This window comes from Peromyscus maniculatus, chromosome 15, assembly GCF_049852395.1.
Source record: "Peromyscus maniculatus bairdii isolate BWxNUB_F1_BW_parent chromosome 15, HU_Pman_BW_mat_3.1, whole genome shotgun sequence".
Lineage (NCBI taxonomy): Eukaryota > Metazoa > Chordata > Mammalia > Rodentia > Cricetidae > Peromyscus > Peromyscus maniculatus.
The window spans coordinates 7,927,461-7,942,293 of NC_134866.1; the positions used below are offsets into that span (position 1 = coordinate 7,927,461).

Sequence of the window (14,833 nt, forward strand, 5' to 3'; positions counted from 1 at the left end):
ATGTAATTAAAGAATGTGTTTTAATAATGCCACAGAGGAATATTTCCTATTGCAAGCTAAGTGTCAACTCAGTAGATTCTATGACACTATAAGTGTTACTCATGGTAAAGTGTCAGTATATTGATCATGAGAAATGAACTCACAGTCCAATTTTATTGAGCAATCTGTGCAGCTCATTTTGAAGTTAGCCTTAAGAAAGACGCTCATCTATACCAGGGCAAGTCAGCCTTGGTTGAAATAACATTTCACTTGATCATGGTTCCAGAAAGATTATATCAATAAGACTGCTGGCTAGGACTCTTTGAAAACCTGGAAACAGAGGTCCCTCTCTCCTCTCACCCCCCACCCCACCGCTGCACAAGGGTCTATGGTGTTGGCAGCATCTGTTCCACATCTGCTCATGGCTGCCGGATTCACAGCAAATAGGACTCCAGGATTTGCAATGGGATCTGAATTTCAGATAAACAACAGCTTTTGGGGGTTGAATGTAAATTTTAGAGAGATTTATTTAGCATAAACATAAGTCAGTTTTATGCTAACAGAATTATTCATTGTTTATTGGGATTGTAAATCTGAGGACCCTATATTCCATGCTACATCATGGAGACTCTAGGATCCTTTCTAGTCAGAAACCCGGCCTGGGGGGAAGTAATCATGACTGTCTGAACACACATGACTTACTCTTCTCCCATAAACAGGACCCTGGAAGTGACTGGAAGGATAGATGATTTGAGAACAAAACAGGGAGGGCAAAAGTAACTTCCAAAAGATAGCAGAGAGTAGATCGCTCAACAGAGAAACCACATCCTCACACAGGAACTGAAAAGCTGCTAGGAAAAGCTGTGCTGCCTCCAACATGCTCTAAATTTAGACACACAGGAAGCCATGATCAAGACAGTCACTGTAATTGGGGAACCACTCCAAGAACCGCTAAGCAAGGATGCCTACCACACACATCTGGTGTCCTGTGCTGTCCAGGTGAAGGCACTAGTGTGAGAACCTGGACTGGAACTGCAGGGTAACCAGTGATGGAAGGGGAGAATGCCATCCACCTAAGTCAATGAACACTATACAGGGAAGGAAAGCTGTCGCTGGGAGAGGTAAAAAGCTCTCAAGAATTTTAGGAAAGTCAACATCAACAAGAAGAGATGCTAAGGAGCTAACATGGGACTAAACAGTTGAGGCAGATACAGTAGACTTGAAAAACAATATGTTTAACGTGTTTAGATGTTTGAGGCACCATATTGCATATGGGAAAGACAAAAGACTAAAGAGGAGGCAAATGTGCCTAAGAATCACAAAATAAGAAAACTAACAATTAAATAAAACTAAAAGTCCAGGGGTTAAATTAAATGAACAGAGCTAAATGCCAAGTTGACTAGCTGCAACATAAAAGAGAGACTAGGAGAGAGGGGAGATGGAAGGCCAGAAAGAAGAACAAAAGGATTGGATGGAAAGAGAAACGATGAAAGCACAGAAGAAATAGAAATAATAGAGTGTGCAGAATGGAGGTTTCAGAGCACAACAGTAAGCAGATGTGTGAAGAAACTATGCATAAGGTGATTAAATTCTGAAACAAAGAAGAAGAGGAAGCCTGGAGAGCCTTTTCCAGGGAGTGTCAGGGAGTCATGCAAGTCCCACTTTGGCTGTTTCATGTCAGATCATTCACCCTCTCATCCTTTCTCAGTCAGATCTGCCTCCATCAGTATAGACACATGCACAGAAAATGTGATGAAAACATAGTCATCACACCCCAAGATCACATCACCACACATTGCATCCTGCAAGACATATGAGAGCCACGTAAGAAATATGATTCCACATCACTAAACTGCCTTACCCAGGGAAGTACCCATGGAAGAATGCAGACCCGACTGTTGATGATTTATGGGCTACGGCCACTTGATTCTACTTCCTCTGCTGTGAGAATGTTCTGTGCTCCTGCCCTCTGGTGAGGTAAATCATTGACTACTTTCAACCTTGCATCTATTGACTACAGACAGCCACACAGGGCACGCATCTGCCACACACCTAGGTAAGAATTGAACCTAGTTAAAGTGAGACTCTCCCACAGGACATTTGTGTATCTCCAAACCACATATTTACTTATTATAATTAAGAATGAAATTCGCTCCCCCCAGGGAGGGGTCTTGTCTGAAAACAGAAACATATTTACAACATCTGAAATACACCATCAAGTATAAAGATTGTGGGAAGGAGAATGCTAAACGGTGATGAGGACACTTCTGGACTGAATTTTAATATGAACTATTTTCTAGGCTCCTTTATTTGTTGAGTCTATACATTCTTGTCCTCGAAATTCCATCTTAGAAATATCCAGCGGTTTGCTGACTTGATTGGTGTCATCTCTGGTTGCTGTTTACTTTGTGGTTAGTTACAGAATAGGATCCGTTGACATTTTCATAACTATTGGGCCTCTCAAAATAACCTGAAATCATGGGTAAATTTGCATGCCATTTTCTGGAAGGCTCTGTGGGTATTCAGCAAGCAGTCATTACAACAGAGGTATATTCTCCAGCCGCTTTGACCCAGGTGGAAGAAACTATTATACGGGAGGGAGAATTGAGCTACCAGTGGGTTTCTTGAGTTCAAATGAAAATTGCTCAAAATAGAACAAAATGTTAGCTTTTCATAAAACCTGTGTTCAGACTGATTACTAAATAGCAGGTGTTATGCTAGGCCTGGGGCACAAAAGCTTCTTTTACCCTAAGTAAAATGGGGCTAAGGGTAGAAAATGTCAGAATGCTAAAAAGGCATTCACCCTTAGAATTCTTCCTAGGACATAGGCCTTATACCAGGGCACAAATACAAGGCAGACAGAAGCACAGGGAATTTGCCCAGGTGGTGATAAATGTAAGGGAAAAAGGTGCCAGAAATGGTCAATTCTTCTGTGAACACTTCCAATCTTCAATAGTCACCATCAGCATCAGAAATTGTAGGGAAAATTGCTCTTCAAATCTCATGGTCAAAAAAGAATCAGACAGAATTGTCTGAAGTGAAGTAGGTGTTTAACACTCAGAACAAAAGGATTCCTGAAGTGGAACTAGGAAGAGGCTAGAAAGAGCTCTGAGTGGGAATGGCTATTATAAACTGCATATTGATGGGCACATTATTCCTAACAGTGTCATTCAAAGAACAAGTTTCTATCTAGCAGGACACCACATGAATATCAGTTTTAAGCAGACCATTTTCAAGCACCACTCAAAACTTCTACATTTTGGCCATGTGATACTGAATGTTAATTAGCAGTACCCGAAGCTCGCGAACCTGTGGCTCAAGCTGTTGGTGGATTTTTCTCTTCTTGCTATAGTACACAAGGAAGGCACTTAACACACCACCTGAAACAAACAAGTCAAGGACTTATAACCGGAAAAGGGAATAAGTCTCATTGCTCCCCAAGCAAACTTAATTTCTAGCTCATCAAAAGTATGTAAAATATCTGAACAATTTTCCATGATTAGAGAGTGTAATAAATAAAATTGTCTTTCCTTCTGCTTATTTAGTTAAGAACATAGCCATGTTTGCAGTCTTCACACACTGTTTAAAAGGGAAAAATGTCCAATTTGACTTCTTAAAAGACCACACACAGAAAAGAGAAGCCAAGACAAGGACAATAAGTCTAATTTAAATCGACCCGAGCTTTGTTTTAGCATAGCTAATCCTTACATTGCAACTTTTCAAGGACATAAATCCAATTTCTAAGGATGAAAAGTGAAAACAGAAGACAGTCATTTTCTTCTTCCGTGTAACCCACCCCTTCTTTTACGTCGCTTCAAAAATAAAACACTTCCAACCTTGCTGTCTGTATCATACTTCATGAGCTACCAAGTGTTTGTTAATGCAAATACAGAATAGACAAATAAATGCCAGTGTGTAGTTACTGTGCTCTCGAAGGCTGGGGTGTCAAGTCATGTGCAACTCTCAAAATAGTTAAGTCTGCAAAGTTCTGAGGTAGATGATTAATGCCAGGATGTAGCCTGAGAATAGGATCCTCTTCCCTGGGTTCTACCTGCATCACATTAGAGAAAACCTGTTTACAGAGGAATAAGGGGCCTGCCCAGGGGGGCAGTATTCTCAACATTAACCATGTCCTTCATGTGAGCCTTTTTTCAAATTCTCTTAGAGTCTATGTCCTGTACCGGCATCTCCACTACCAAGCTAGCCTGCCTTTCCACTGTTTCCTTCTAGATGAACAAGAGGTTACAACAGACACTCTGCCTATTTTTTTTTCAGCATTATGAAATAGCTCATAAGCCAGAGAGCTGCCCAAATCCATTGGCAGAGCAGCAGGATAGAAACAAGAGATTGTCACACACAGTATAGCCATCCTGTGTAGACATCAATGACAGGGCCAACACTTTATTCTTTATGGCGGTCTCAGGTTCTTTTTGACTCAGTTTTCCCCAAGAGATGTGACTGAGAGCTGAGGCCCATGTGCATCTCAGTGTCTGTCCCACTCAAAAGCTCTGCTCTTGGCAGCTAGGAAGTGCACAGTGGCATGTCTGAAGTTGTTAACCTATGACTTCATCATGGAATACATGTAAACACAGGTGAATTATCTGGGAAGTAATGGCAATAACCACTATGACTTCAGTCCAGGTTAGGTTCCTACCATCACCTTTATGTTCTGTTCCAATCAGATCATCTTTCCATTATCATTGGCAAAACAGTGGTAAAATTAATAATAAACACAAAATCATAACAAAGACATAGAAGAAATCTTACTGCCACTGCCACTCATCCATCAGCAAAGGGTATGACACCCTAATGGCCTTGGGCACACTAGATAGTGTGCCACTACTGCCTGGCCTCTCTGGCTAACTAGTGGCTGGCTTTTGCCCTCTGATATTCAGGCAGGCTGTGTTAGAGAATACACAAGGTATCAGCACAGCTAAGAGAAGCTCCTATGCAACCCATGAGTTCATGTGCAAAGTTCAGCTATTCAACAGCTACCTAGTAGGAGCCTGCTGCATATGTGATCCCTCAACCTTCAGTAGCTAAGTTTCTCTCTGTAGTCGATGGGACCCACAGAGACACCTCCCCCCAACTGGACAATTTGCATAGAGTAAGAGACTGTAGAGTGTTCAGCCCTGACCAGGATGTGTTCGTCATGCCTCTTCCCATCAGAGCCAGGCATCTATGTGGAAGAGGGCGTCAAGAGATTGTAAGAGCCAGAGGTGGTGGACGACTTTAAGGACACAGCATCTTCTAGACACAACTGGGCTGATACACACATGAACTCACAGAGACTGTGACAACATGCACAAGTCCTGCCCAAGCTCAAATCAGACAAATTTCCCAGCATAAAGGAGGGAAAGAGGGCACAAAGTCCCAGCCCTAACTAAGAAGCTTTTTACAAATGACAGATTTTGGAGAAGGGGAAATCAATTGTCCCCAACAGAGTGACACAGAATATACTAACCATACTCCAGGGTAGGCCCCATGCCCAGGAGTAGCAAATCAGACTTTGGGGTTTTTAGTGGGTTTTTCTTTTTTCTTTCTTTTTTTAAGAGAGAGAGAACATGAAGTTAGGTGAGTAAAGAAAGGGGACAGAATCTAAGAGGAGTTGGGGGAGGGGAAAGAATATGTGGTAAAAAATATTACGTGTGAAATACTCAAAGGATACATTTTAAAGGGGGCAGAGGAAAAGTCTACTGCAAGCATGACATTTTTCTAAGTTCTAGGGAATGAGACAGACAAACATATCACCCTGGGATTCTTATTTATTTAAGAGATGGGAGACACTTTCGAACACTTATACTAAATTGTTACAATGTGTAAAAATGATGCTTCATAGAGAATCATAATTATTCACTGATTAATTTTTGCACCACACAAACAGATATCATCAACACAACATGAATGAACTCTCTGAGAAGACATGCTGCAGTTCAGGAAGATGTGGGGATTTTCTAAATTTAAATAACTGGAAAGTCCCAGCACCACTTCTATGTTAGTAATTCCATGACCAGGATCAGAATTGGAAGAGAGAATCCAATGACTTTCTAAACAGGGGGAGCCCAGGCTCTTGTCCCCTGCAGCCAGACCTAGCTACAGATGGACACATAAAAACCAAACTCACATGGACCAACCCCTCAATATTCAAGTTCCCTGTGACGGAACACCTGATAAGAGCAACTTAGAGAAGTAGGGAAGGTAGAGCTAACCTGGGCTCACAGCAGGATGGTAGTCAACCAGGGAGGTAGGCATGGCAGCAGGAGTGTGAGGGGCTGGTCACATTGCATCCATAGTCAGGAAACACAGAGACAAATACTGGTTCTCCATCCATGTTCTCCTTTTTATTTAGTCCCAGGCCCCAGCCCAGCAATAGTGCTGCCAACTTTCAGGCCGGGTTTCCTACCTTAGTTATGCCTCTCTGGAAAATCCTTCACAGATATGCCCATGGTCTCCTACATGTTTCTAAATTCCATATGTACAGCATCATTGTCTCTCTGAGACTGTGATATAATGCCTCCAGTATGTTTTTCAGTTTTACAAAACTTTATTTAGAGAAGAAACTTCAAGTACCAAAGTAAGGGAACAACCAAGGTGTCCTTCAGGAGGGGAGATGGATGGAGAAAATGTACTTCATCCAGATTATGGAAGGTTATTTATCACACACACACACACACACACACACACACACACACACACACACACACACACACACGGGAGGGAGAGGGAGGGAGGGAGGGAGGGAGGGAGAGAGGGAGGGAGAGAGAAAGAGAGAATTAACTATCAGAAAAGATGTGATGTGACCTTAAATGTATATCACTAAGAGAGAGAAGCCAATTTGAAAAGGTTACATGCTGAGTATGTCCAAGGATGTGATATTCTAGAAAAGGCAAAACCATGGAAACAGAAATAAAAGTTTAAAAGGCCAGTGGTAGTGAACCACAGAGTGGCAAGGAGGGACAAACAGGTTGAATCAGGGGCCTTTTAGGGCAAGTGAGTCTGTTCTGCATGGTATTACAATACCAGTGTATGTTATTCCACACCAGTCCAAAACAATAGCAAGTGCATCACCAAGAGCAAAGACTAATGCCAAACATGGTGCTAGATGATGACAGTGCCTCAATGTGGGTGAGCAAGAGTAACAATGTCTCAATGCAGATGAGCAAGAGTAACGATGTCTCAGTGCAGGTGAGCAAGAGTAACAATGTCTCAATGCAGATGAGAAAGAGTAACAATGTCTCAATGCAGATGAGCAAGAGTAACAATGTCTCAGTGCAGATGAGCAAGAGTAACAATGTCTCAGTGCAGGTGAGCAAGAGTAACAATGTCTCAGTGCAGGTGAGCACAGGAACAATGTCTCAGTGCAGGTGAGCACAGGAACAATGTCTCAGTGCAGGTGAGCAAGAGTAACAATGTCTCAGTGCAGGTGAGCAAGAGTAACAATGTCTCAATGCAGATGAGCAAGAGTAACGATGTCTCAGTGCAGATGAGCAATAGGAACAATGTCTCAGTGCAGGTGAGCAAGAGTAACAATGTCTCAGTGCAGGTAAGCAAGAGTAACAATGTCTCAGTGCAGGTGAGCAAGAGTAACAATGTCTCAGTGCAGATGAGCAATAGGAACAATGTCTCAGTGCAGGTGAGCAATAGGAACAATGTCTCAGTGCAGGTGAGCAAGAGTAACAATGTCTCAGTGCAGGTGAGCACAGGAACAATGTCTCAGTACAGGTGAGCACAGGAACAATGTCTCAGTGCAGGTGAGCAAGAGTAACAATGTCTCAGTGCAGGTGAGCACAGGAACAATGTCTCAGTACAGGTGAGCACAGGAACAATGTCTCAGTGCAGGTGAGCAAGAGTAACAATGTCTCAGTGCAGGTGAGCACAGGAACAATGTCTCAGTACAGGTGAGCACAGGAACAATGTCTCAGTGCAGGTGAGCAAGAGTAACAATGTCTCAGTGCAGGTGAGCAAGAGTAACAATGTCTCAGTGCAGGTGAGCAAGAGTAACAATGTCTCAATGCAGATGAGCAAGAGTAACGATGTCTCAGTGCAGGTGAGCAAGAGTAACAATGCCTCAGTGCAGGTGAGCAAGAGTAACAATGTCTCAGTGCAGGTGAGCACAGGAACAATGTCTCAGTACAGGTGAGCACAGGAACAATGTCTCAGTGCAGGTGAGCAAGAGTAACAATGTCTCAGTGCAGGTGAGCAAGAGTAACAATGTCTCAGTGCAGGTGAGCAAGAGTAACGATGTCTCAGTGCAGATGAGCAAGAGTAACGATGTCTCAGTGCAGGTGAGCAAGAGTAACAATGTCTCAGTGCAGGTGAGCAAGAGTAACAATGTCTCAGTGCAGGTGAGCAAGAGTAACAATGTCTCAGTGCAGGTGAGCAAGAGTAACAATGTCTCAGTGCAGGTGAGCAAGAGTAACAATGTCTCAGTGCAGGTGAGCAATAGGAACAATGTCTCAGTGCAGGTGAGCAAGAGTAACAATGTCTCAATGCAGATGAGCAAGAGTAACAATGTCTCAGTGCAGGTGAGCAAGAGTAACGATGTCTCAGTGCAGGTGAGCAAGAGTAACAATGTCTCAGTGCAGATGAGCAAGAGTAACAATGTCTCAGTGCAGGTGAGCAAGAGTAACGATGTCTCAGTGCAGGTGAGCAAGAGTAACAATGTCTCAGTGCAGATGAGCAATAGGAACAATGTCTCAGTGCAGGTGAGCAAGAGTAACAATGTCTCAGTGCAGGTGAGCAAGAGTAACAATGTCTCAGTGCAGGTGAGCAAGAGTAACAATGTCTCAGTGCAGGTGAGCACAGGAACAATGTCTTAATGCAGGTGAGCAACAGGAACAAATGCCCCATTGTGATAGAGGTGTGTTCAGAAACAGGGAGATACAAGTAGGCGTGAGACAGGCATTGTTAGAACTATCCGGACTTTCTTCTCAGTTGGGCTGTTAACATAAAACTGCTCTTTTAAAAGGCCTATTAATATATATGAAAATACACATGACATCAAAAGCTTAATGGCATCACCATGTATCCATGTGTATTCACAAAATTACAAACTCACAGACTTACATTTTTATGCGACGGCTTCCCTCTGTCTTACTCCCTCATGCCTAGTTTGATCACCATAAGACCTCACAAGAATGTTCCCTGGTAAGATTAATTATTAATTGTTGACTGATTATTTCTATGGGGAGAATGTCAGTACAGTCTCCTATTTATAAAACAGAATTGAAAGCTATGGGGCAAGGGAATAAGAAAAGAAAAATCTAATTAGGGGCCTGACAGCCTTTGATAATGGAATTAAAATTATATTCCTCCTCACTACGAATATGTAAAGCTGATACTGTTTTTGTCTCTTCTCCTTAGAAATGTGTGTTACGCGTATTGCCTTCAAGTAATGTTTTCCATGCCATATTGTCTATGACTCCAGGAAAACCCATGCAATTGTCCTTGGGTAACTAAGGCCAAAGTGAATTGGATCCTTGACCAGTTAGGGTACGTAAACCTGTGAAAGTTCAGGGTGATCCTTCACATAAAATGGTATCACATTTCCATAAAATCTACACACACATCTTCCACTGTACGTTAAATCACTGCCAGATGACTTACAATGTATTACACAATACAGATGCTGCACAGAGGACTGAATTGTGTTATTGGGGGGAAAATTAGAGGAAAGTGGGCCTTTACTTGTTCAGTATAGATGCAGTATTGCCCAGAATATTTTTAATCTACATTTGGGTGAATTTCAAGACCAGGAACATGTAGATACAGAGAGCAAAGCATACCATGTCTGTGGCACAGCAAGATGCCAGCTTTACAGAAAGTGACACACACCAGCATCCATTTAGAACTGACCTTTTAAGAAACTGAGGATGGTTTTTAGTACAAATTATCTGTTTGAGTTCATCTCTTAAAATGCCCACATTCATTGCAACAGACACAAGGTTACTGTAACCTTAAGAAGGAGAAATCTCTCCCCAGTATGCCCCAAATATCATACCTGTTTGTAGCTAAGATTTTAAAATGCATTTTTTATATGAAGGGACTGTGTTCTTTTCTAGGTCTGTACTTACAAAAATTCTCCATAAAGACCTCACTTAATTAATTCCTTTTAAATAAAGCCAAGTTCAATCAGCAACTCTCTATAATGCTCTTTTGCATAATTAGCCAAGTGCTGTGGGAATAGCAATGACTAACGGAAATTCCAGAGGTAGAACTTGAACTCAAAGTGTTTATTATGGGGGCAGCAGGAGAGACTAGAAGAGTATAACAAAGTCTATCTGAAGTTCAAACTCAAGATAGCCATGGAAGTGGGGTTTCAACACAGTTCAACATTCATTCTAAATGCATTCTAAACCCAGTGAGAAGCAGACCTCCACCTGCATTCTGAGTGTGATCTCCACTCTCCATGTGAGTTTCTGAAGATCAGACACTTGGTGTGTACAGAATCTGTTCAGGAGACATGCTGATTATCTGCAGCTGAGTGGTTTCCCAGCCAGGCTGCAAACCCAGAGTCATTAATTAGGAGGTCTGCAAGCCTGACCATCAACCCTGGCCCAGCTCCAACCTCTGTCTGCTCCATACATCACTGATGAGTAGGCTTCAGACAGGTTTTCTCTTCAAAGTCTCTCCACCAAACCAACATTTACACAGCACTTTAGACTGCAAGATGTCTTTGAAACTTCTCTGTTTTGATTATGTGCAGGAGCTTTATTGAGACTTTTAGATGAGAAAAATAGGTTATAATAATAAATATGCAGGTTAAATGCCTACTATGCAAGAGATTTCTTATACACAAGCAAGTCATTCCATACACTAGCATACATTAGGAATATGGACTCATGTTTTAAATGTTACTTTCCAAAATATCTAGCTAGATGGTACAAGATTCTAAGAAATAAATCATGCATTTTTAGCATTTAATTGTAAAATTCTTGAGATATGTCCTATGTATTAACAGTTAAAACAAGAAATTTCAGGAGGAAAAAATACTGTGCTCATGTGTCTACTTCAAAACCAAAGTAGTGAAAAGTTATATTAAAATGTTGAATATTTTTTCCTCCTTTGAGGTTACCATCATTTTAGGGTGTTTCTAAGTGAGGAGGGATCCCCAGTTGCAGTGTTACTGGGACACTGATATTTCATCCCAGTTGAGAACTATGTCTCTGGTACTTGGAGCAGACAGGTGGGATGGAGCTGAGAAAAGTCTGTAAAAGCATCACCAAGGGTAATTGCAAGAACAATTTAGGAAGTTTCCTCATTGCAAGCCAGCAAGCAGACCTGGGGATGCTCTTGGGGAGATGCTGAAATGTGCTTTTCATTTCACAGACCCCCAAAGAAAGAACACTGTGCCCCTTGTTTATAGGAGAAAGGGAATCAAGAGTTCCAATTAGTGTGCCCAACATTAAATGCGTATTTGCTGATTACCTACTAAGGTCATGCAATAAGCACTTTAATACCAAAGAACAAGATAGAGAGGAACCATTCAGAAGTTTGCATGGCCGAAGAGCCAGCCCAACAGTGTTGTCACGGTGAGATAGGGAAATACTCAGCAGAACATGTCTTCAACAAGGTAAGAGATGACCAGAGCACCAGGGGCCATCCAATCTCGGGTGTTTTAATGGTGGTCATCAACGGTCAACGGAGTTCTTAAAGCAAATGCTCTTTTTCTGTTTCATTTTTCTTTTCTTTGTTACATTTGAAAGTAAACACAAATAGGTCATCAGTTAGGAGCCTTTTTCTATTTTTCCCCCAGTTCAGATATTTGTCCTTATCAGAAATTTACCAGAAAGAATTGGGAAACAAAGTTTGATTGTAATCATCTTAATATTTCTGAATATTATCCATCTATCCTTCAGTTAATGGGTGGGAAATGTGTGACTTGTTCTCTGATAACTGAAACATAATTAATTATTGCTTACTAAAAATTTCTACCTTTACCTATTCAACAGCCATGGTGTGTATTCACGTTGCAAACATTTTCTGAGGATTCACTTATGGTGTTAACCTGAAAACTTGTTACCAAAGTGAGAGAAATGCATTTGAAATGTAAAATGTAGAAGCTGTTGATGCCTGAATTAGAAGAAAAGCATTTGGGCATGGTCCAGTTTACTCATGGACCACAGATATACAAACCACCACAGAAATGACATCAAAGGAGTTTGTCTTGGCAGCATTGGATGAGCTCCACAATCTAAGTGCCTGGGGGAGGCTCCTTCACACCCAAAACCTCCTGCCTCTCTCACCAGTCAACTGGTAGAAGCTTGGCAGCCTAGATATATGAAACCTAATTACAGTAAAGAGAAGCACCTGCTTTCAAAAATGTGAAATGAGTTTAAGTTGATGGAAGTCTGGCTATTTCTTAGACCTTACCAGGTCTAGCTCCGATTAGCTATAGAAACATAATTGCAATTATTGTAAAGTAATTTTCTGTTAAACTCTTTATTTATTCATGTATTGAAGAATATAAACAGTAGATGCTCCAATTTTCTTTTTGCTACTAAAAATCAGGAACACACTCATCAGTTCATTCAACACACATTTATTCTTATGAGCCTGCTAAGTAATAAACATGGAACTGGATATTGAACACGAATGGCCTGGAGATGTTTATGGTATGGGGAAGTCAGATAATCAGTCATTTGGTATAATTACAAAATAAATATGATTGCAAAGTAAGGGCAAGATGAGAATGGTGATCTGTGGGGAAATGAAATAAAGAATTTGCAAAAGGTCAATAGGGATGATCAGTTGTATTAAGACAAAAGTGGATGAAGTCGTCACAAGTCCTTAAGGAGAGACTGCGACACATTCAAAAGGGAATTTTTCAAGGCTGCCTTGCCCTGATCAGAGGCACTCACAGCTTTTGTCCCAGATTGTCTTTCCAAGGATGTTTGTTGAGTACACAGCTCTGAAGACAGAAAAGGAGACTCCCTGCACTGCAAAGGGCAAATTTGTTTACTGCTCAGGAAAAAAAAAGACAGGGAAAAAAAGGTCTCATGCCTGAGCAAGATGTGGATAAGCAGTTTATTTGCAGCCATTATGAAAGACTTTGACTTTTGGAAATCAGTGTTCTCAGTTTGCTATGGTGCCATCTCCTACCACTCACTGCTACCACTGCCCATCCTGGATATTTGGGGGATCCTGACAGTCCATGCAAGCACGAAGCTCATGGTCTGAACTTTGAGAGATAAAGTGCTTTACCTGCATCCCAGTAGTCTTGACTATCCTGCCAGTGCGTATGAAATTGTGGTAGCTGAGTAATGCAAGCTGGGTAAAAGCACAAGTCTTTGAGCTTTGGGCAGTGAATAGTGGCTGCATTCTCTCTCTTTTGTTTAATTCTCTCTCTCTCTCTCTCTCTCTCTCTCTCTCTCTCTCTCTCTCTATCTCTCTCTCTCTCTCTCTCTCTCTCTCTCTCTCTCTCTCTCTCGTGTGTGTGTGTGTGTGTGTGTGTGTGTGTGTGTGTGTGTGTGTGTGTGTGTGTGTTTCTACATGTGTAGGTAAAGATGTGGCAAAGTTCACATGTGTCGACCAGAGAACAATTTTTAAGGAGTTGGTTATGTCCTTCCACTATGGGTTCTGGGGAATGAACTTGAGTCACCAGCTTGTGTAGAAAATACCTATACTTGCTAAGCCATCTCACTGGAACAGTGATGACCTTTTTTAGCCATTGTTTTCTCATAGCCATGAAGTAATACACTAGTATGCTGACGTCATATCCATGCAGCTGATTGAGAACCTTTTGATTCTAACCCAGGTTAGCTCTACCACAGCCAGCCTGTCTGATGTGCTTGAAGATCATTTCACCTTGATATTAGTAAAGAGTTTTAACACATGGTGTTTACTAAGGGATCTAAAATTGTTTAGAAGGGAAGAAGCTGAAGACATAAAGGATTTCTTTATTCCTCGGAGCACAGCAGTGACTTGTGTATGGGAGCGAAATGGTCATACACAAACTTAGTCAGACAAAAACTCTGCCTGGTGTTTGTGAAGAACTCAGCACGTTTGTACTGGTGCTTAAAAGTGCAGTAATGCGGGTGTTTTCAAAGCATCCTTGGTTTTGAAACCAGAATGCTTCTTCTCCGTAGCAACATCTTAGACATATCCTTCCAAAGTGCTATACTGTTTGCACAGAGGCACCATCACTTTTAAATACCAGAAGAATCTACCCAGGCTGGGGGATGATGACAGCTTTGTTAAAGAGATCCATCATTTTCCTATAAGTCTATGGAAAAAAAATATTGTAGTGAGTAATTTTGTGATTTGACTATCTCATATATTCATATGATATATTCTGATTACTGCCCCTTCCATACTCCCTCTTATTCCCTTCTTATCCTTGTCAGTGCCCCAATGATTCTACCAGTCCATTTCCAAGAATGAGGATTTATGTTTTGGTTTTGTGACCCATCTTGATTAAGTGAGCATTGGATTAAAATTATCCATTGGAGCTTGATGGGTCATCAAAGGATACACAACGGAAGACAATGACCTCCTCCCTCCCAAATACACCAGTATCAAAGAGCACAGTGGTGGGGAGCAAGGCACCATGCCCCCTCCTCCATCCATGCCTGACTATTGATGGGCCAGTTCTTACACAGACCCAGGGGGAATGTCTTTAAAGCCCATACTAACTACCAAGAGTGACAAAGGTCTGAGCAGGTCATTGGAGATAATCACTGTTCATTTGTTTCTTGATATGCATGGATGAAAAGGTCTTAAAATAGCCTTGCATGTGAATTCAATATTTGTCTTCTAAATTGGCTTATCCAATATAGTCTTCCAAATGTAATGCCTTATTAGAGAGTGCATCTTGTGGAGCATTTCCGGCTCCCGTTAGCTGAGTGCTCTGGAG

General features: G+C 41.5%; 1 protein-coding gene across 3 annotated transcripts in view; it reads right to left on the reverse strand.

Annotated features, from left to right (window-relative positions):
* The window catches only part of Sema5a (semaphorin 5A), a 474,447-nt gene that overhangs the window by 404,827 nt on the left and 54,787 nt on the right, over positions 1-14,833 (reverse strand). Inside the window, exon 2 of one of the 3 annotated variants that reach the window (XM_076551678.1) lies at positions 3,289-3,359. The exons of the other annotated variants lie outside the window; for them this stretch is intronic. The gene's annotated coding sequence lies outside the window, so the exon portion shown is untranslated. The remainder of the gene's footprint in view (positions 1-3,288; positions 3,360-14,833) is intronic. 3 annotated transcript variants of the gene reach the window in all.